Raw genomic sequence first — 23905 nt, 5'->3', positions numbered from 1 at the left:
ATATAGGGGAATGGTAGCTGCTGCAACAAACAGACCTCAAATTTTCACACTTTCAGACACAACAGCTCATGTCTCCCGTAAAACATTCATGGTGAGTGTTCCTACTTAACAAATGACTCTCCTCCCTGCTGTGACTCAGCCATCCAGGTTTCTTCCATCTGGGAGTTCTGCCTCTCCCAGTGTCATGAAGACCTTTAAATCTAGCTAGCACAAGAACACGGAAAAGGTATAATGACTCTGACAACACTTGACTCAGAATAACACCCATCATTCTCTGGGCATTCCAGTGGTAATAACAAGTCATATGGCGATGCCTAGAAGCAGAGAGTGCTAGGAAATACAATCCCTGACTAGGCAGCTGCTTCTCAGTGACATTTCTATTCTGTATAAGGGGGACTACAACACAATACAGAGTTCATTCCCAGTTGATTGTAGGTCAAATGACAGTGTCTTTAAACATGGTGGGCATTATTTGATTTAGCATATTTATTTTATTTCCCCTCTTATTTCATAAAACTTCTCCAAATTAAAACTCCATTCCTGTTCTATTGTTGCCCCTTATTTCTTGCCAAAGGACAGTGAGATCAATCTATTTCAAAATCTTAACTATCTTCATGCGTCAAGGTAATTGTGCCATGCTAAGTCTAATGGAGAAGAGCAGAAGAAATCCAGCCAATTCAATTTATAGCCTGAAGCTTGTAGTTTTATTAAGTGCAAACTTTCCTGGGCTTCAAATATTGATAAGGGCCATCAAATTAGTCCATCTTTTAAAAAAAAAATCAAAGCCCTGTACTAATTGTGAACTGGGGCGGGGGGGAGAGGGCAATTTGTATTGAATAGCTAATATTAACCCACAGAGAAATATACCAAATGCCTAGAAGTAGAGTTCAGTGAAATGAATAATTAAGCAAGACCACACACATAACATATAATCAATGGCCCCTACTTCTGTTACCTATTGCTATGTAAGAAACTACTTCAAAACTGTGGTTTTAAACAAAAGCCATTTTATTATCCTTATGATTCAGTGGGTTTATTGGGCTCATCTGAGCAATTCTGCTGTATATAATGTCAGCTGGGGCTTCAGGCATCTGGGGCCTTGATTGAACTAGATCATCCAAGTTGGCTCTCTTATATAACTGGTGCCGTGGTGCAGCCAGCTGGAAGATTCGATCAGCTGGGACACTGGGACAGTTGGTTACACGCTCTCTCCCCATGTAATCTCGGGGCCTCCCCCTTTCCATATGGCTCCTCTATGAGATCTCTCCATGGGTCCATGCTGCAAGGTAGCTACACTTTTAATGTGGCAGATAAGGAGTCCCAAAAGCACAGAAGTGGAAACTGCCCAAATTTTCCTAAAACTTAGTACTAAGACTTAAGATTAGAAAGGGTCATTTTGTTAAATTCTTTTCATTCAGTTTAGGTATAGGCCCAGTCCAGTTTCTACAGACTGGAAACATAAAAGGACATGTATATGAGGCAAGGTCCCTAGGTACCCCCTAAGAGGCAAGTTACCACATCCCTAGATCAACGATGAGAATAAACAACATGCCAGTCAGGGTCCAGAAAAGTCAGCATGACCTGATAAGAAATTTGATGTACAAGGCCTTTCATCTTTTTCTTTCAGTTTACTATTTCCTAGGAGTCAGTCTTACAGGGAAGTGCTGCAACTCCACAGCATTCCTACTCTCGGGGTGAGAAAAGGTTAGCATGTTAAGCTAAGTGGTGATAATTCAACTTAATTCCATTTATTTATAGATGGTTCTCTCAGTGTTCTACTTTTAGATAACTTAAAAGGCAGCATTAACAGAAGGACTACAGGATTTAGTTTTCCAACAATCCTGGGAGCTACACAATATCTCTTTGATAATCTACATTTCTGCTCCAGTTGATTTCTGTGACTTGCAACTCAGATCCCTGACCAGCTCACACTCGGAAACCAAGAAAAGGGACTGGGAATTCATTAAGAGAAAAGATGGAGGTAGAAGCCACAGGGGCAAAAGAAATTGTCCAGGAAAAGAGTGTGAGGTGAAAAGAGAGGTGGGTTAAGAACACGCCACTGGGAAATAGTCACATTTAAAGGATGAGCAGAACAGTATGCCAATACTGTTCTTCTAAGGGCAATCACTTCAAGAGTTATTTTCCTGTGACTCCATCTCAGTGAAATAATCTAGACCATAAGGAGAATCCTGCCTACTACACTACATGATCAGATCATTTATGATGGCTGCTGTGAGTATTTTGGTATTAAAGGAACACGCAGACTTCTGAGTCTACTGAAAAACAAGGCAGAATGAATTAATTTGCCCTGATATACAAACATACAAAACATAACAGAAAAAGAGATGAACCTAAAAATTCCCAAGAATACAGCATAGAGAAATAAAACAATGGAAAATTGAAACTAAAGATAAATAGATATAAAAGATAGGATAAGAAATCCATGTATGTCTAGTAGAAGTTCCAGAATGAAAATCTAGAACAGATATTGGTAATTTTTTTCTCTAAATAAATAGTTAAAAGTATTTAAATTTTTGTGTGCTGGCCATCTGTCACAAGTGCTTAACTCTTCAGTTGTAGTGCAAAAGCAGCAGTAAATAGTATATAAGCAAATGCAAATGCATGTGGTTGTGTTCTAATAAAACATTATTTATAAAAATGGGCAAAGATCAGATTTAGATCATGGGCCATAGTTTACTGATTCCTGGACCACAGATAAAGAATGAAAGACAACATCTGAATGAAGGACAACATTTGAGAAAAGGGTAGGGGATTTTCCTTATTTTTTAAATGTTTGCTGTTCAGATTGAAGAAGCATACTAGTCTCAAGGCAGATAAAGATAAACAAAGTACTTCCAGTCACGTTGCAATGAAACTCCAAAATGCATGGATCAAGAAAAAAATTATAAAATACAGAAAGAACAGAGTGCTCCAAAAGAAAGGCTGACAGCACATTTCTCATTACCAACAAATAAAATGTAACAAATAATAATAACCAAATCTTTACAGGGTTAAGAGAAAATAACTGGTATATACCCTGAAAAATTATTGTTCAAGGGCCTCCCTGGTGGTGCAGGCGGTGGAGCGCCGCGCTATGAAGCTGTCCGCAGGCTCTGCAGCACCAGTTTGATCCCCACCGGTCACGGAGCAACCCACATGGCATGGCAGACCTCTCCTATCTCGCCCACTGCTCCCCTCAGCAGTGTATTTCATCAATCTGCCTGTTCTGTTCCCTGCTCTGTCTCTGGTGAATCCTCTCACCCTCCCACACATCTCGCCTGTACCCGGTTCTTGTATAAAAAAAAATTATTGTTCAAGAGTGAAGCCAAAATAAAGACATTTTGAAACAAATATTGAAAGAATTTACAACTCGCATACCCTCATTAAAAGGAGCAATGTAATGCATACTTCAGAAGGAAGGAAACTGACCCAAAATGAAGAAGCAATCCTGAGCAAAGCGACATATTTTCTGTGGGTAACTTAAATATTCTTTAATAATAATAATTAATGTTAAAGATATTAAAAATAAGATGGAACTACAATACTGGGCAAGCATAATTCAGATGTTATGTAAAGTGTGCACGTTAAAATTTTTAAAGAAAAAAGCCCTAGAGAATATAAATGAAATGTTTAAATTCAAAAGACATCAAAAGGATTAAAAGTTAATTTTTTAAAACTTAAATCCAATAGGGGTCAGAAAAGGAAACAAAAGAAAAAACAAAAGAATGACACATGAAAAATAACAACATAAATGGCAGAAATTAATTCATATATATCAGAAATTACACCAAATGTAGATGGAGTAAACTTCCCTATTTAAAAGACAGGAACCTCAGGTTATATATTTTTAATATAACAATTAAATCTAATTATAAATTATTCAAATGAATCACACCTAGAGCTTAACACAACAGAAAGTAAAGGAATGGAAATGATATATCAAGGAAATATTAATTAAAAACATTTGTCACAGTACTGTCAAACTAAATAAAGTAAATGATATTTGTGAGAAAACAGGCCATTATGTTGTGATAAAAGGAATCAGTTTAACAAAATGTGTAAAAATTTTTGAACTAATATGCTTCTAACAATACAGTCTCAACATTGACAAAACAAATTTAGACACAATTGCCAGATGGTGCTATGGACAATATTTCAGTCCCCCATCCCCAATTCATGTTGAAACCCTAACCCTCAATGTGATGGTGTTTGAAGGTGGGGTCTTTAGAAGGTAACTAGATTTAGATGAGCTAATGAGGATAGTTGCTTCATGCTGGGTTTAGTGTCCTTACCAGAAACCAGAGAGCTAACTCTCTGTCCATCATGTGACAACACAGCATGAAGGCACCCATCTGCAAACCAAGAGGAAGGCTTTCACTAGCTACAGAATCTGCTGGCACCTCAATCTTGGATCTCCCATACTTTAGAACTTTGAAAAATAAAAATCTGTTGCTTATGTCTCCAAGTCTAATAGCAGCCTGAATTAGGGCCTCCCTCGTGGTGTAGAGGTTAAGTCTTAGTGCTATCAAGCTATTGCCAGCCACTGCAGCATGAGTTCGACCCCCAGACAGGGAGCTGACCCACACAGCACAGCAGACCTCTCCTGTTTTGCCTGCTGCTCCTCTCAGCAGTGTATTTCAGTAGATCTGCCTGTTCTGCTCCCCACTCTGTCTCTGGTGAATCCTCTCATCCACCATACCTCTGGACTATACCCCAGTCCTTATATGCATAAATAAATAAATCTTAAAGAAAAAATAGCAGCTTGATCTCAGACAGATGGGAAGAGCTAATTATTTCAAAAAGACTTTACCAGCTGATAGTGTCTTGTGGGAGCACTGATAGAACTCAATTTTCTTCATGTTTAACTAATAATGCAAAAACACAATGAAAAGTATGAATGATATGTACACAGGTGTGTTTGTTATAATGTGATCACCTCCCATAGTCACCTATGTTTTTCAGTACACCACCACCCAAAGCCTGAGTTGTATAAGGCCTTCCTCAACATTTTGCCATATTTATATGCAAATGATATAAATAGAGATAATCAATAGAGAAGGCAATCATTAAAATTCCTTGAGAAGTCAGGAGATGATAGGAAATGTCTCAGATAACAAAATTAGCCTTAAACAGATAGGTGAACAACTTCTCCCCTGAAAGGTAAGGAAGGATATAAATTGATAAAGACACATCTGTTTATGAATGGGGTGAGGTAATTAGTTGAGGTGGTGCCCACATATCAACCTGTATTTGCTTGCAAATTATCTAGAGAATATAAACTCTAAAAAGGCCTATATTTTTCCACTTGTCACCATTGTATCTTCAACACCTAAAACAGGGCAGTTACATGGAAATACAACAATTATTTGTGAATATATGAATGAGCTGTTAACATAAGAAAGGATCAAGTTAGTACTCAGAGGGTAACGAGGCTTTGCAAATGAATAGTACACAAAGCATTTCTCAATCCAACTCTGGTATCAAGGTTAGGGTGACAGAGCAGTTGCATACAAGAGGAATGACAATCTGGAATAAGAAATGCTAGAAGGCACTTTCAAGACACTTTGAGAAACATCATCTTAGAACTACATGGGGAAGAAGCAGCACTTTCCTGAGGGTAGAACTACTTTAACCAGCAGCTAATGTCATTTTATAAAGTCAATGAAACGTGGAGCAGTGAGGCATGATGTCTGGAGCAGTTTGTCAAGTCAGTCACTGAAGTCTAGAATTTCAGTATCTTGATCCATGTACAGGCCTGGATTCATTCAACAATCTTCCTTTTGAAATTTTTTGTATTTACTCATTCAGATTCGTCCTTAGGCTTCCTTGTTTGCAAGATTATATCTGCAGACTACAGTAGCTGGTCTTAAGATGATGGCTTTCTTTTAAGGAAGTCACATAAAACCCCTTTCTAAATGCTAGGAAATGTCCTTGTCTTAGCAGTATTGCACTAACAAATCATTTCGTAGGTGGACTAACTCCTCGATAATCTTCCCAGTTGTCTACTAGTATGCATCTTTAATGAACAATATCAAAGGCTGATGTTCTTTTACATTATCAGAGTGAAGTATGTTATTTTGGGCTGAAGTTTAGGATCTAAAAAAATCTTCATTTTCACTTTTCCCCATACCCTGAGAAATCCAAATCAGTGTACTACTAAACGGTCATGTTTAATTTCTTTCCTCTAATGCTCATATTTTTACAAAATTTAGATATCACTCTGATAGAATACCCTATCACTTTATCAGAACAAGGTCATATGGAACTTGATAAGAGATGTTGCTATTTTTGACTCACATACAGGATTTCAATTGGTCTCTTGTTAAGAAATCTTGAGTAAACAGTATTGGACCATCCCTAGCAGAAATAAATGTTTTTATTCTTCAAAAAAAAACACATTAGTTTTTCAATAGTAGCTGAATACCTTTCATAGGCAGTATTAGTTTTAGCATTAGGGCAATTTGGGCAACTTATATTAAACTAATCAAAATACCAGTCAATAGCAAATAGCAGGGACCCAAATCAAAATAACCCAAGGAAACAAAAAAAGAATATCTTTTCCGTGTGTATCTTAAATGTCCTCAAATTATATTACATTGGCTTCATCCTCAGTCAGTATTTCTCCACATGGTAGGATAGATGTCTCTGATAGCTCCAACTTTATAACATCTTTTGGCTTCCAATCCCAGTCAGAAGAAAGAGAATGCCTCTCCCCCAGCATCCATATCAGCTCAGAATACTCTGGCCACCTTGGTTCACATGCTCCCCCAGAAAATTCACTAACGCCAGGGCTGTTGAGTCATGTGATTGGCCAGCCTGAGTCTTGTCATTCACTCCCCACATCCATGATGGGAATTGCTGGGCTACATGATTGATAGTCCATTTCCAAAGGCCAAAGATTCAAGCAGACCCCAAAAATGTAATAAATCATCATCTCATTCTTTCCAGAGACATTTCAATGCAAGGGGTTATAATCAGGTAAACCTGCAATGTTAACTAGCTTGGGCAAGTTCTCTAACCTCTTTAGGTCTCATTTTTTATTTTTGTATTGAATGTGCAGAGTTGTTAGACTGATCATCTATATAAAGCACTCTTCAGTTATTTCCCTACCCTTCTTATGTCTATCTTTGTTCCTGGCCAATAATCAGATACCCAAGTGGTTTTCCTTACAACCTCAACTCTTAGAGCTGCCCCTTAGCTGCCTGGAAATCTCCCCTAATGTGCCCTCATAGCCTTTCTTGCCCTCATTAAATTGTGCAGACTTCCCTACCTCATTCCTGGTATCAATACACTTGAATTCTAACAAAATATCACAGGTTGGGCCATTTACAAACAAATCCAAAAAATATTTCTTATCATTCTGGAAGCTATAAGTCCAAGATCAGAGTGCCAGGATGACCTGTTTGGGCGAAGAACATCTTCTGGATTTTAGACTACTGTTGTATCATCACATGGAAGGAATGGTGACTTCTGTAGGCTACTCAGTTGAGTATGGATCTTTCTCAGTCAACATCTGGAGAACACCTCAAGAGGAGTTTGATCTAGGCTAAAATCTCTTGGGCCCCTTTTGAAGGGCATTACTATCATTCAAGAAGGCTCCTCTCTACCTAATCATATCCCAAAGGCCCACCTCCTAATACCATCACATTGGAGGTTAGAATGTCAACATATGAGTTTTGGCAGGGAGACACAAACATTCAGATCATAGCACTTAATCACTGACTCCACCCCTGTTTACGTAAGATCTCTCTCTATATGAGGGAGCTGACAAATGTTGAGAAAGAGTTGGGAATATAAAAGGCTTGCTGGGAAGTAACACCTATGAAAAGAAAGGGAGGAAGCAAAGTTGGGCAAAGGGAATTCTCAGACTGTGAAGCAGACACAAGTTAGCTGTCATTCCAGTGGGAGCTACTCCCCACTAGAGGAATGGAACATTAGCAGATACAGCTAGGTGCTGGCTTCATCACTGTCCTTGGTCATTGTCTGGGGGATACCAAGAAGAGCATGATATTGACTCAAAGGCTGAGGAAGGAACAATTGGAGGCTGCAGCTAATCACACTCCTCAAAGCTGTGCAATGAGCAGTGAGTCCTCTTTGAAGGAGGATCGACATGGTGTCTTGTCATATCTGTTATTATATAAGTTCCTGCATAAGAGAAAATTTTTAGGAAATTAATGTGTTACCCCAAAGGTGGCATCCTGATTATGGTAGGAAGATGGAAAAGAGTAGGACATGGGAATTTCCTAAATTTCATTATGTAGACACTGTCTACTCAGCTGTCAGAGCCAGCCCTACCCATAACCACCTCAGTTATCTTTCGGACCTGTAAAACCAGGGATCTTTCCACCTTTAGTCAAGTATCCTTCTATCCTTTCTGTGCTCCTTCCAGGTATTGGCATTTTCCCGTATAATGTCTACCTAATACAGGCCGGTGGCTGAAGAGAAGGAGTAATTACTATGTGGAAAAATTAACCAATACTAGGCCTCCCTGGTGGCCTAGGGGCTAAGTCTCAGAACTATCACCACCAGGGCCTGAGTTCAATCCCTGGCCAGGGAACTAACCTACATATGGCACAGCAGACCTCTTCTGTGTCACCTGCTGCTCCCCTCAGCAGTGTATTTCAGTCAATCTGCCTGTTTTGCTCCCCGCTCTGTCTCTGATGAATCCTCTCACCCCCCACACCTCTGGCCTACACCCTGTTTCTTCTATGCAAAAAATAAATAAATAAATGACCAATACTAAATGATATAATCCAAACATGCTCATTTTACAAATAAAGCAACTGAGATTCAGTAAAGCTATTAAGGAAGGATATTCAATTAGTAAATGGGACTATGGGTATTCTAGCTTTTGGTGCCTCTAAAGTCTGCTTTCTCTCTATTGCCGATTCAGGAAAGTACATAAGACAATTTCCAGGAAGTTTTTTACCCAACATGGCTTTAAAAAATATTTTGTGTTTAATTAGATGAATTTCTGGCTAGTCAGAATACTTGACTATCTGGAATGACCCAATCCAAAAGGATAGAAAAGGTTGAGATTTTACTCTCCCACAAATTCCATGTAAGAGTTCAGCATGCAAACTATTTAAAGTGAGCTCTTTTTTATAAAAATAACTAGTATATATATGCTAGTTAATTCTCGCTGGCTAAATCTCTGAACTTTGAAGATTTTTTATTCTCTTCTTCCACTGCCAAGTGGATGACAGTTCAACTGACCTCGGCTGTGACACTGAACAGTGTTCATTTGTGAAGGCCCTGCTGACCTAAAATATCTGATCCTTGATTTATTTTATTCATGCTATATCCTCCCTGTCTTTGTTGGAGGAGTTAATATACATGCAGGGACAGCAAGGTCCAAACCTTACTCATTAAAACAAACAAGCCACAATTACCATAGGGACCAGTATCAAAAGCAACACACACAAAAATAGTCCTACTTTTACTTACTTATTTTTAAGAGAGCCTGACAGCCTCCTTTATGGGAAAGCACTCTTCAAGACAAGCTGCCTCCACCAGAGCGAGGGGAGGGGCAGACAGAGAGGCAAAGCCCTCAGCTGATAAGGACAGAGACATCTGCATTAGCTGTGTGAAGAAGACAAAGGGAGTAGGGAACATATTTGTTTAATCACCTTACTTATTGCTTTATGATTATTCCTGCTTAATGTCTGGCTACACTCGTGTACATCCAAAGCTGGTATCCACAGTTTGAGATGCTTAACTCCTTACTACAAAACAAATTTAAGCGACTGTCTGAAGAAATGGGAAATGTGATCTGAAACTCAATCCCAGACCTGCACGGCACATAGGTTACTGGTAAGAGAGAAAGGCATAGTATTTTTGTACATGTGCTTGTTTTTTTCCTCTGCCCTAAACCCGCATGGATCCCCACTTTAAAAAGCAAACTGAAGAGTTAATGACTATACTTTAAGTAAAGGTACTAAAATTAAGTAACGCAGCCAAAGTGGGATGCAATGATCTGAGGCTTTCTGGTCAGGAGACATGGGGTCGTGGGTATTGTTTGTTTCTTAGTCATTTTTTTTTTAAGATTTATTTATTTATTTATACAAGCACTGGGTACAGTCAGAAGCGCAGGAGGGTGAGAGAATTCACCAGAGCCAGAGCGGGGAACAGAACAGGCAGAAGGACCGAAGTACACTGCTGAGGGGAGCAGTGGGCGGCAGGAGAGGTCTGCGCGCCATGTGGGACCCTCCTCCGGTGGCCGGGGAGCAGCCGGGGATCGAACCGGCGCTGCAGAGGCTGCGGGCAGCTTCGCAACCCAGCGCTCAACCACTGCGCCACCGGGGAGGCCCAGTCATTTGTTTTTTGATAAAATTTGCTGCTTTGGGAGAGGGGAACGTACAAGCCGTGGCAATGTAAGCTGTGCCTTTAGTTCCAAGCGGAGCCACCAGCAGCCAGGTCAAGGCAGATATGCTCTCACCTGCAGTGCCCTGCATTTTCTGTCAGCATCCCTTCTGGTTCAGTTAAGATGGCACTGAGCTTGAAGCCAGGAGATCTCTTCCAAATATAGGATCCACTCAGAAACATCAGTTCACTCTTGGAAAAGCATCACTCATTTAGTTTTTTAAACTATATACAGAAAACCTCACAAGACAGATGAATGGCTTAATGAAGGTAAATACCCTTATCACTACCTGTCAGGTTACTAAACAGAATTTTGCCAGCAGATTTGTGTTTTTGCACAATCATGTGCCCAGGTCATAAGCCCTTCCCTTCCTCGCAAAGTAATTATCTTTCAGATTTTTATACAAGTTTTTGTTGTATTCCTTTGTAGACTCACTCAAGTGATTAAAAATAATAGGTTTTCACAATGAGGTACCACCTCACACCTGTGAGAATGGTCCATCTCAGAAAGATTAGAAGCCACAAGTGTTGGCAAGGATGTGGAGGAACAGGAACGTGTACGCTGTTTGTGGGAATGTGACTAATCCAGCCTTTATAGATGATAGTATGGAGGTTTCTCAAAATATTAAAAATAGATCTATCATACAATCCAGGATTCCACTCCTAGGTACATACCAGGAGAATGCAAAAACACAAATTTGAAGAGATACCTATGTTGACTGCATCCTGATTTATAGTAACCAAATTATATGCCCAAGAACCTAAGTGCCCAGCGACAGAGGAGTGGATTAGAAAAATGGTGGCACTTAACACAATAGCGTAGTACTCAGTTACAAAAACAAGATATACTCGTGTCATTTGTGACAACATGGATGGAACCAGGGAGGATCATGCTAAGAAAATATGTCAGAAAGAGAAGAGACAAGTACCAGATGGTGTCACGTGCACGTGGAATATAGAGAAACAAATTTAAGGACACACTAAAGCTAACCCAATAACAAATCTTAGGCACCTGACTGCAAAACTGAGGCAACCAGAAGGAAAGGGTGGCAGGGTGGGATCTGGACAGGGAGAGGATCCAGTAGGGCGTTGTAAGGGCAGGAATGGATACAGTGCAGGTTTTCTGATCCCATGCAGACCGGGTAAAGGAGGAGTCAGAGTCCTTAGTGGGTTTTTTGCAGGTCTTTTATTGGGGTTCACCAGGCATATGGCAGGCAGGGGTGCTGGGTGGGGGGTTGGGAGGCTGGCAGCCTCCCAGCCCCCAGCAAGTCTTCACTCTATCTGGGCTCTCTAGCGTTCGTTCTGCTGCTTCTCGGCTTCTCTTTCGGCTTCGGCTTCTACTGCTGCTGCTGGCGTCCCCGTGATGCCGCCCTTAAAAGCACAGTCTTAGCTCAGCTGAATCCCATCTACCTATGCCCACACCCTATTCCAGGTGCCCGCCATCAGGCATGCATTCAGGACAAGGATCCATCATCTATCCTGATGGCGGAAGGGCAGAAAAGCCTGATATTTTCCTTACCCTACAGTCCACCCCCTCAGGGTTTTCTGCCATACAGTCTATACATATATATACAATTTTCTAAGCAAACAAACAATGCGGCCATGGCCCACAAAAGCAAATACATCAAATATAACAAAATACAATATAACAAAATACAACCGAACACAAATAAGTCCAGGCAGGGCACCAGCCTAGTGCAAAAGACAATTATTGGTACCAGCAGATGAGCCACCAAATCTGCTGCCGAAGGCACTGCTCATACGAGGGAGGGGAATCACTCACGGCATCTATTGAAACACGCCAGGAGCCGTCAGGCTTCCTGGCCTTCTCTGGCTGCAGTCTCGGCTATAAGCCACACACCGCATCCACCCCCAGGATGCACTAGCTTTGGGATTGGCAATTTTATTCTGTTGGGGGTAATCGCCAATCCTCAGGGTTTCTGTCTGCAGTCGCTCCAACACTCGGCCTTTATGGCCACCAATGTGACTTGCAGACCCCTGCACTCAAGCCAACCCACTGCACAAGCACATGGGTCGGGGATCCAAACGCTACACTCGACTTGGGCTCCACCCCAAGCCACGTTCCCCACCCGTCCCCCAAGGACGGGTTCCTCAGCTCCTCACCCTCACTCAAGAATGAGCAGGGCATCACCCACAGGTGATTTTATGAGACTCACAGGGCTTCACCATACTCAGGCTGCTTAACAGCCGCTTAAGGCTTCTCAACTTAGCATCAGTACCAGCTTTTGCCTTCTTAGTTGGCTTTTCTCCTCCACCTGGCTGCTGGGCATAACAGGCTGCTTTTGGCCATCAAGGCCTACTGGCCACCCCCAGATTCCCATCTCCTGGGGTTTACAAACAAAACCATTCCACCCCCAGGGTCCCAAAACATATCAACCTGCAAGGTCCTCCGCCTTCTGGTGGGATTGTCAGTCCAAGTCCATCAGTCCATCAGTTCAAGTCCATTGGCCTCTCCCTGCTTCAGCAACGGCCTGCTGCCTCAGGGGTCATTGGCTGGTCCTTTCCGGTGTTGTTGGCTGGTCCTCTCGGACGTCTCCTTCATGCCAGGTCTCATCCTGTAGCTCGTGGACGTTGTCCACGTTGTCCACCTTCTGTGCCACCATGGCGCCTCCAGTGACATCACAGGCAAACAGTCTGTTCTCCTTAGTCCCTCCAGGTCTTCGGAGGGCTCCAATACCCGTCTGCATGGATCTTGCCGACTTACGCCAATTGTAAGGGCAGGAATGGATACAGTACAGGTTCTCTGATCCCATGCAGACCGGGTAAAGGAGGAGTCAGAGTCCTTAGTGGGTTTTTTGCAGGTCTTTTATTGGGGTTCACCAGGCATATGGCAGGCAGGGGTGCTGGGTGGGGGGCTGGGAGGCTGCCAGCAAGTCTTCACTCTATCTGAGCTCTCTGGAGTTTGTTCTGCTGCTTCTCGGCTTCTCTTTCGGCTTCGGCTTCGGCTTCGGCTTCGGCTTCGGCTTCGGCTTCTACTGCTGCTGCTTCGGCTTCTACTGCTGCTGCTGGCGTCCCCGTGATGCCGCCCTTAAAAGCACAGTCTTAGCTCAGCTGAATCCCATCTACCTATGCCCACACCCTATTCCAGGTGCCCGCCATCAGGCGTGTATTCAGGACAAGGATCCATCATCTATCCTGATGGCAGAAGGGCAGAAAAGCCTGATATTTTCTTTACCCTACAAGCGTGGTGGATTATTGGGGCTTTTGGGGGTGGGCATGGTGTGAAAACATGTATTTGAAGAGATCAGAACCTATAACCCCTAAAACAAATACAGTGTTATAAACCAATATTATCTCAATAAACATACTTGGAAAACAAATAAAAGCCACAGTTTGTTGTAATAAACACCTGAATTCCTGTCACTTCCCCATCCCCCAGGGGTCACACACAGGTGCTCTCCCGAAGGACCTTCTTTCTTTTGCTGTTTGGCTCTTTTCTTAACCAAGTCTTTTTGTTTCAAAATGCACAGCAAATTTTCCTGCCTTCAATTGTCTCTTCTTGTTTTTTTTTTTTGTTTTTTTTTTTTTAGGAGTTCAAATATATTTTTTATTAAAACAAGAAGAATAACACTGTCGGGTAGGTAAAAGTATCAGGCTTTTCTGCCCTCCCGCCATTAGGATAGATGACAGAACCCTGCGCTCCCGAATGCATGCCTGATGGCGGGCACCTGGAGTAGGGTGTGGGCATGCGTAGGTGGGTACACCTGGGCTGAGAGACAGGTTTATAAGGGTGGCACAGCGGTGTGGTGGTGTGGTGTCGAGGGAAGAGGAGCGCAGTGGAGAGTATGGAGGAGACCGGCGACTACAAACAACGGCTAAGAGCACGTGGCTGCTAGAACTGTTAATAAACCTACCTGGAATGGGTTGATTGCGTTACAAACATTAAGCAATTAAAACTTATATTTGAAAAGAGATTTAAATATGCATTTGTCAAACAAGAGAAGTGGCAACCAGTTTCCAACAGAGTCCCCTGTGGTCCTACCTCCTGGTAGTCACATCTTGGGTAATAATTTCCTTCCCACATTGACTGGAGCTGACTGGTATTGTTACAGGGCAGCCCCGATACAAAACGGGGTGCCTGACTGTGGGTCCTCACCCGCGTGCTTAAAGGGACTTATCAATGCTCTACTGCAGGCACACACAAAAGGTTAATAAAAGGTTTATTCACAAGGGAAGGGGAAATGAGGAAATGTACAACTCAGGGAGAAAAGTGGGAGATAAAGTCTTAAATGTGTCCTACCTGTTCCACCGATCAGGAATCCCAATGGCACTCTGAGAGCTGGCCGCGAGCCAGGAGCCGTGAAGCCAGGAGGTAAGAGAGAGACCCCAAGGCCCACGTGTCTGGTTTTATACCAAACTTGGCTGCTTAACTCCACCCTCAGGTCCCAGCAACCTTCCCTTAGGTGGTGATGGGATTTGTCTTTCCCAATGTCTTGATGGCTTTGGTCTGGAGTGGGGGTGGTATCCACAAAGCCTGTATGGAAATAGCTCAGGACTTCCTTTCCCCCTAACAGTATAACCAGCAGGATGTTGAGAAAATGATGGTTTGTGACTTTCTAAAACTTGATTATAAAAGATTGTGTGGCTTCTAGCTTTCTTTCTATTGGGGAAGATCTCTCAGTCTGGGAAAAGCCAGTTGCCATGTCATGGAGGAGTTCAAGGGGTGAGGAACTGTGTCTCTCCTCTTCTTAAGAAGGATCTTGATCCTCATATGATCTGAAGTTGGCTTGGAAGTTACCCTGCATCCAAACAGGGTAACAGAACCTTATCCCACCCCCACCTGCCTGGTAACTCAGCACTTCAGCAGCATTGAAGTGTAATGCCACCTTGCTTCACTCATATCATTAACCAGGACAACAAATAACATTGGCTATATGAGCCTCAAATTACCCCTGTCCTCAAGCAGAGATGGGCAAACTGTGATGGATATATCCTCTCATAAAGTTAAACTCCCATTAAACTCTCTCTCACCTTTCAAATCTGGTTTCAAAATCACTCCACAAGAACTTTCCCTGATTAACTTGACCCAATTCTCTTAATTCCTCTACTCAATGAGCCTTCATTAATTATGTACCTAGAGATTTTCCTCTATTCATAAGCTCTTGCTATATTATTCTTTAAACATGCTTTTCATTTCTTTTCATATGCAGTTTCTTGAGAGGAAGATCTGATCCTGCAATTCTTTTGGACTCTCCACCGTGTCAGTACAATTTCTGCAAAGAAGACTGAGCCAATAAACGTCATGTCTGACAAAATATGTGACTATAAATGTACCTGCCCCTTGTAATGTTCTAGTACAAGAACTGAAAGAGCTGAGAAAAAGATGCTAAAATTTCTAGTCTCTCTGAAGAACATTTTATCTAAAATATTTTGTTTTTCCTGAATGGTATTTATATTTTTCCCCAATAATCTCCTGAAATGTGCTAACCTGACAATCTTAAACTCCTTAAATAAAGATTTATTGATCAAGTTTGACTTTTGGAAAAAAGGGTTTTGGAAACCACTTTGAAGTATGATAATTTGAACTTTGCTATAGTTATATTGTGTTCATTGTAAATAAATATTATTGAATCAGTTTTTTTTTTTAATCAACCTGTAGCATTTTCACAAATGCTTCCCACAGTCACCTCAGTTGCCTATGATAGAGCGATAGTCTCTCTGACACAGCAAGCCCTGGTAATAATGTTGTGGGTCAAACTTGAATTGCTTAAGGGTTTGTGGGTTCCTCCCCTCTAGGCTTTCCTTGGCTCTTGCCAGGCTTTGTCAGCTCTGGCAAGCTTTTCTAGGGGTCCTGGGCATGACTGGCCATTTAATTTTCTTCAGACATCACCTTCTCTGTTGTAACCACCTAACAGAATTATTTACCTTTGTATTCTGTTTTACTTTCTAAAAGAAAGTAACTTTCAGGTCTTAGACTGAGCGATCTATGGTAGTTTAGAGTAAATGTTCATACTATTCTGAAGACAAAAGGCATTTGGACAGATTTGAACTAAAGAAACTTGCTATTTCTTCGAGAGAAAATAAGCCCTAGAAGAGTCAGGACTTCTATTTCTTTACCCAAAGATTTATAAAAAACAAAACCATGAAGCAACACATGCTCGTGTGCGTGTGTGCGTGTGTGTGTGTGTGTGAGAGAGAGAGAGAGAGAGAGAGAGAATGTGTTTAAGTTGCATAATGCAGGTTAGGGCCCCTTATTACCAAGCTGAGGGGAAGCCATCATGCAGTCTAGAGAAATGACGGGAAGTTCCTTGGGATCTTTGCTCATATTTTTTCAGTCAATAAAGGAAGGATTTAGAGAATTTACAGAAAATGTGTAAGTTAAGATTATCAGTGTATATGCACACATGTGCCATTGTTCCTGTCCTAGTGTTCATATTACTAATTAGTAAATGCGTATTAGACTTCACCTATTAATTTTAAAAAGAATTGCAGCCTTGATTATGCTAACCAACGAGAAAACGCATTTCACTTACTTGTGGTAATTTATTTAAATTAGAAGATATTACTTAAATGAGGCAGTTAATTTTGATAAAATGAATAGAAGAATCAAGTTCACATTATTTTTAGTGTGATCTCTCAGTAAGCTGGATTCTCATGACACTGGGCAGCCATAACCCAACCCTCTCAGTCATCCTGACAAGTTATCTAAACGCTTCCCTCTCTCCCTTTTCCCTCCCTCCTTCTTCTTCCAAAAACAGCTGATACTTCTTCTTTTCTTATTTTAGCTGCTACCACAGCCTCTTGGATTATTTTGTTCCTCAAAACTATATTCTTCTTTCCACTCTCCCTAGTATAATCTGTCAGGCCTTTGTCGTTCTAGGTTCTTATATGAGTCCCTAAAAGACAGTAAATGACAGGTTCAGAAAATCCTAAAAAGTTATTTATAACTTATTTGAACCAGAAACACAGTTTCTTTCTAGATCTGACTTGTCCAATGAGATAGCCACTAGCCACATGTGGTTATTTAAATATAAATTTAAATGAAATAAAAATTCTATTTCCTTGGTCTCACTAGCCATATTTCAAGTACTCGACAGCCATAGCAAAGGTACTAGATGACACAGAAAGTTCTATTGGAATCTATGCGAGACTCCCTTCTCTGAAGGAGAGGTTTTTATCCTATCACATTTTACTTTCAGCAATATCCTCCCTCTCTTGTTAGGAGGTATTCCTCCTTCAGATGTCACTAGACTCCTCTGTGTTTAGCAGATTATCCTATTTCTGAATCACATAGTTCATTATGTCTCAGTGTGAGATCCATTGTAACTGCTCCATATAAATGAATCTTAGGGTTATCCTAGTACCCAGAGAAATGCAAGGAACTCGGCAAGGCTAACGGAACTTGGCCTTCTGCCAGAAGATAAGTAACAAAGCAAGGAAGGAAAAGTGAAGCAATTCTGGGAACAAGTTTAAAATTCGAAGATAAAATACTCTCTTATTAGAAGAAATTCAGAATTGCCTAGATAACTCACTTTATGCAACATTTAATGGTGTGTAAACAAATAGGTGGGGGAAAAAAACCAAAAGCTCATAATTAAAAGAAATCTACAGTGAAAATATCACAAATTTAAGAGTCCTTTTCAAGTGTCAATTGCCATCATTTAAAGGATAGAGGTGTCCAGAAAGGAATGGGGCACACCTGTAACCAGAGCCTCAGGGAGCTTGCTGGAAGCATCTTATTAACCCAAATTACTTTTCAATCTCTCTGACCATACTGCACACAGTCCTTGCAGGCAGGCATAACTCCATTGCCTTGCCATCTTCAGGCTGGGATAGAGCTGGACACAACACAGGAGCCCACTAAAATTTTGTGGAATAGATTTTTAATAGATACATTTATATCTCTGGTACCTCACCTCTATGTCATCCCCCCATCATCGGTGAATCACAGTTTTTTCTATTTTAATTAATATGAAGTCGTATATGATTAATGGTTGTATAAATATTGTGTATTGCTGAACTAAGTCATGTATATGATTCCTTTCATTGACCCCATTTACCCATTTTCTATTTTCCCAATTTTTACTTAACTTACCCAGTTTCTTCCTATACATCTACAGTTCTGCTGAACCACCCTCCAGATTGTCTTCATAAGGTCAGACACACCACATCAGACACACCACATCTATTATTTCCATTTCTTTGTGGGAAACTCCTTCTAGATATCCCTGTCCTACTCCATCCCTAGTTAGCTGCTTCAGTCGACCTCTGTGGGATTCACCAGACCTTAGTAGACTTTGTAGACCTTTGTAGACTTCTAGACCTTCACACCTCTATATACCTTCACAGGCCACTGCACCTGCCTCCAACCCAGCATCTGATATCACCTGCAAAGAGCACCTGCAGGGTCAGCCCAACGTTACAAAGAGCTAACCACAGCCTCCAGTTCTCCAGTACCACCTCCTGGTGCTGTTGAGTTCATCACTGTCTGGGCTAGCATCTGGCCCAGCCACCAAGCCACTTCAGTGGCTTATATCATCTCATTTCCATCAGTCTTTGCTTGGGACTTCTGAACACTGCAGACATCTGGGGTGATGGCCAGACACATTTGGCTTCAAAATACTTTCCTTTTCCCAAACTCCTGTTTGTTAAATAGACCCTGTTGTTGTTGGACCCTGAGTGGCCTTGCAATTGTGCATATGGGTGAAAACCCACTGACAGTGACCTGTCCCCTACTCAGGCACTGTCCTTTACCACTCTTAGACATTTGAGCCCTGTTGAGCACTCTTTTTAAGATGCACCTGCACTGTTTCCCTACAAGTCTTGAGGCTGTTGGAGTTTCTCAGGTGATAAACTTGGTTCTCTGTGGGCTCCAAAGTTGAAGCCTGCTGTTTGATCAGTTACCCTCATCCATCTGCCTTAAACCACATAGCAATTTGTTACTATCATGCATTCTTTGTTGTCTTTATACCTTTACTTTGGCTTTATGGGTTGAAAGCATTTTACTCCCTTATAGTCATTTTGGTTGGATTTATAGAAGAAGAGATGACATAATGTATCAATTTACAATCATATCCCAGAGGTCCAGGTTTTCTTAGTACATGATTAATAACTAGGATTGTGAAATTTATAATGCAAACCAGGATGTCATTGAGAGTGAAATACTAAAAATAATTATATTTTTCAAACTTCAAAAAATTGACAAATTGGTATATTAGTATATCTACAAGTGTCCTATTCAAATTATTTTCAGATATAAAAAGTTCCTAGATAAGTTGGTGTGTCCATAAATAAAATTGCATATCCATGTGCACTAAAGTAAAATTTTCCAAAATTCCTTATATTGATTATTTGAATATCAAAAAACTAAATGATTCCTAGAACATAGCAATGTTCTTTGATCAGTTTTTAATTATATTTGTTTATAATAACATGTCACTTTTCTAAACAACATACTTGTTAAAATATAATTATTTAGAATAACTATTCTTAATTTTTCATAAACTATACTGTAATATCTCCAACATTGCAACTTAATAGTTATAAAATTTGAAACTGCTGACATCTTCACTCAACTTTTCTTTGTAGAGTATAGCATTTTAGATGAGAAATACACCCTACATTGGGATCTCAGAGAAAATTCTACAAAGGAAAAATAGTCTCAGGTCTATCCTTTAAAATTAAAATGTATAAATATTTGAGTCCAATATGTTCATAGTACTGCCTTTATAACTAAATTCATAATTTTCTATTACAACTTCATCAGATAAAATTTGTCCATATAGTTTCTGTTTGCTACTAAGTACTATTTTCTGAACAAAATGCAGTCAACATTCAAATAATTCACTTACAAAAGAATGCAACACCATTGTAGGTCACTTGGACTCATTCTCCAAAGCAACATTTTCAAAACGCCAACTGATAATGGACAAAGAAGAGAAAAACAGGGCCTCCCCTGGTGGCGCAGCGGTTGAGCACTGGGCTGCCAAGCTGCCCGCAGCCTCTACAGCACCGGTTTGATCCCCGGCCGCTGGCGAGGGTCCCACATGGCGCGCAGACCTCTCCTGCCACCCGCTGCTCCCCTCAGCAGTGTATTTCGTCAGCCTGCCTGTTCTGTTCCCCGCTCTGGCTCTGGTGAATTCTCTCACCCTCCCGCGCTTCTGACTGTACCCAGTGCTTGTATAAATAAATAAATAAATAAATCTTTAAAAAAAAAAAGAGAGAGAGAGAAAGAGAGAGAAAAACATACACCCAGGCTGAAATTTTTGAATTCAGCATCAGTTTGTCACAAAAATTTTGTAGGTCTGTTACTCTATGTATATATAAAAATATTTGCAAAAACTAAACTTGCAAATCTTAACTACAACTGCTATTTTTATTGGTAGGGTACTGCAGATTGTTTGAGCACTCAATTATGAATTATGTGTTGACACAACCAATTCCAAATTCATTAATGTTCCATAGTTTCCTAATTTAATAACAACACAGTTATTGCTATAATGCTATGCCTTACCATAATTTGTATATGTATTATGGCTACAAAAACAAATCATTTTATCTTCAACATTAAACTTTTGAACTGTATTTACAGTGAAATTCACTATGTCAGGTATTACAAATTCAACACAATGACCTTTCAAAAGCATACTTTGACTCCATTAATTTAATGATATAAACAAACCATTATTAGTATTAATTTGACTGATTTCTGTCTCGTGTCTCTGATGTCACAGTTATAAAATAGGCAACAGTAATCCATTTGCAAATTCTTCCTTTGTTAATGATGACAACACACTGACACTTCAATTTTTTTTTTACATGCACAAAAGAACTTGGAATTAATAGTGAGGGAAATTAATTTAGAAGTCATTTTATTTTTAAAAAGTTATATTTGGAGGCCTCTCCTGGTGGCGCAGTGGTTGAGCGCTGGACTGCAAGGCTGCCCACAGCCTCTGCAGTGCCTGTTAGTTCCCCGGCCGCCAGCAAGGGTCCCACAAAAAATAATAATAATAATAATAATAATAAAAATAACAGTCATATTCGGAGCTTGAAAGGATCATGCTCAGTGTAATAAGACAGAAGGAAAAAGAAAAATACTGAATGGTTTCACTTATAGGAGGAATATAGGGGAACCAAATTAAAGATCAGGGGAAAAAAACAACAACAATAATAATGATAGTAAAAAAACAACAAAACCAGCAGGCAACCATAAATAAGAAAGATTCTGTGAGGGAGGAGGAGAAAAAGGGATTAAAACAGGGGAGAGAAGAGCACAAGGGACTATGGTGATGGTTCAATGGTGAACTGGTAGTGGGAATTTTACAGGGACTACACAACAATGTAAAAGATATAAATAAAAAAATAAACTGCAAAAAAATCATATTTCACAAGTTGATGTATTCTACAACTATACACATTAAATTGTCTTTAAACACAGTTATTCTTAAAATACCAACTTTTCAAATGTATGTTGATAGTTATTTAGCAAATTCATTTCTCCTGTTTTCAAGTGGTCTGCAATCTCACAAATGATTCCATGGTGAATGAAAAACTGAAATATATTTTTATTCAGATTATATATTCACCATCGGTTCTTTTGAGAAATTAAAAGTCAGTTCTTAATTTTTCATTAAACATATGCTTTTACAGAGTTCATGCTGAGAAAAAAGAGAGGGATCATGAACTCCAAAAGAACACTCTTTCATAAAAGCAAGGAAAAAACTGACAAGAACAATAGGAATCAACTTTTTTGAACTTTGGAAACTCACCAAAAGCTTGCAGCAAACTGGGGAGTGCTTTCAAGAAAAATAGCTTAATCTTAGAAAGAACAGAGAACTTTATGGTATCATAAGTAACTATGGTCCAATTCTCCATTCCCCAACTCAATAGTAACCTTGAAAATAACATCCTGCATTCCTGGTATAAGTAGAGGAGATGGTTGAGTAGAATATCATTTGCAAATTGTTCTTATTTGACTTGTCTGGTGACAAATTGGAAAAGCTTCTCAAAAGACTTTTCTTTATCTCATTTGACTGAAACTTTCATTTTATCCTAAGCATGATATGAGAACAGGGACTCTGTTGAAAACATACAAAGACAAATGTTTTAGTCCCTACTACCTGATTCAACAAATAACAGTTGGAACAAACAATAAAGGGACTCAAATGCTTGGGAAGAAAGTCTTGGCATAAGAAGCTTTAGAAAAGAAAGGCTTATAAAAGCTCTGACATATTCCTGGGAATTTAGAAATTCACACAATGCCCAAATTCATGTTCAGGTTCAACTCGGCTCATGCTCAGGAAAGTCCTAAGTAGACCCTAAGCTCTACTCTGGTTGACTTTGAGCTTCTGCAAAAACAGGAAGTGAAGGTTAAGGCAGGATTGGAAAGTTCCTGGCTGTTGAAGCTCATTTGCAAAGACTGGGAGTGTAGTTTACTTCCAAGCATTGAAGGATATCTCTATCCAATTAATTAGCTGAACATGAAGCTAAAATAATTCAGGGACCTTGAGGAGTCTAAACAATCATGAAAAGAACAAAGCTAGAGGACACACATGTCGTGATTTCAAAACTTACTACAAATCTGCAGTAATCAAAACAGTATAGTACTGGCATAAGGATAGACACATAGAACAATAGAATAGAATTGAATTTCCAGCAATAAACTCATATAGCCACGATCAATTGATTTTCCAAAAGGATGCCAAGAGCATTCATTGGGGATATGATAGTCTTTTCAACCAATGGTGCTACAACAACTGGATTTCCACATGCAAAGAACATGAAATTCTTACCTCACCGTATATACAAAAAGTAACACAAAATTAATGAAAGATCTAAAATGCAAGAGTTAAAAAAATAATACTTAGAAGGATGTACATACATAGGTGTAAGACTTCATGGCCTCATTATTAAGTAATGGCTTCTTAAATAGGATACCAAATTCACAAACAACCAAAGGAAAACATATACGGGACTTACTAAAAACCTAAAAGCATTTATTTTTTGTTTTACTTTGCTTCTTATTTTTTAAAATTTTATATATATTTTACTTCGTTCTTATACAATGTATGCTTTCTCCTCTCAGATATAGTCCCTGTGGATTTTCCACCACCAATTCACCCATGTCCCATCACCATAGTCCCTCGTGCTCTTCCCACCCCTCTTTTGATCCTACACCCTCCTCCTCCCCTGCAGAATGTCTCTAATTTATGTTCGCCTGTCAATTTTGATTTTAATTTATATGATTACTTTTTCCTCTGATCCCTTGTTTCCTCTACATTCCTCCTATAAATTAAACCATCTGATATCTTTCTTTTTCCTTCTGACTGATTTCTCTGAGCATAATCCTTTCCAGCTCCATCCAGGTTGCTGTGAATGGTATGAGTTTATCTTTTTTGATTGCTGAATAATATTCCATAATGTATATATACCACATCTTCTTGATCCAGTCATTTATTTTTGGGCATTTGGGTTGTTTCCATAGCTTACCTACTGTAAAGAGTGTTGCAATAAACATAGGGGTGCAGGTGTCCTTTTGAATTAATGTTTTTGTGTCCTTTGGGTAGAATCCTAGGAGTGGAAT

This window comes from Talpa occidentalis, unplaced genomic scaffold (genome assembly GCF_014898055.3).
Source record: "Talpa occidentalis isolate TD23 unplaced genomic scaffold, MPIMG_talOcc4v2.1 talOcc4.6, whole genome shotgun sequence".
NCBI classification, from domain to species: domain Eukaryota; kingdom Metazoa; phylum Chordata; class Mammalia; order Eulipotyphla; family Talpidae; genus Talpa; species Talpa occidentalis.
This window is presented reverse-complemented; position numbering follows the sequence as displayed.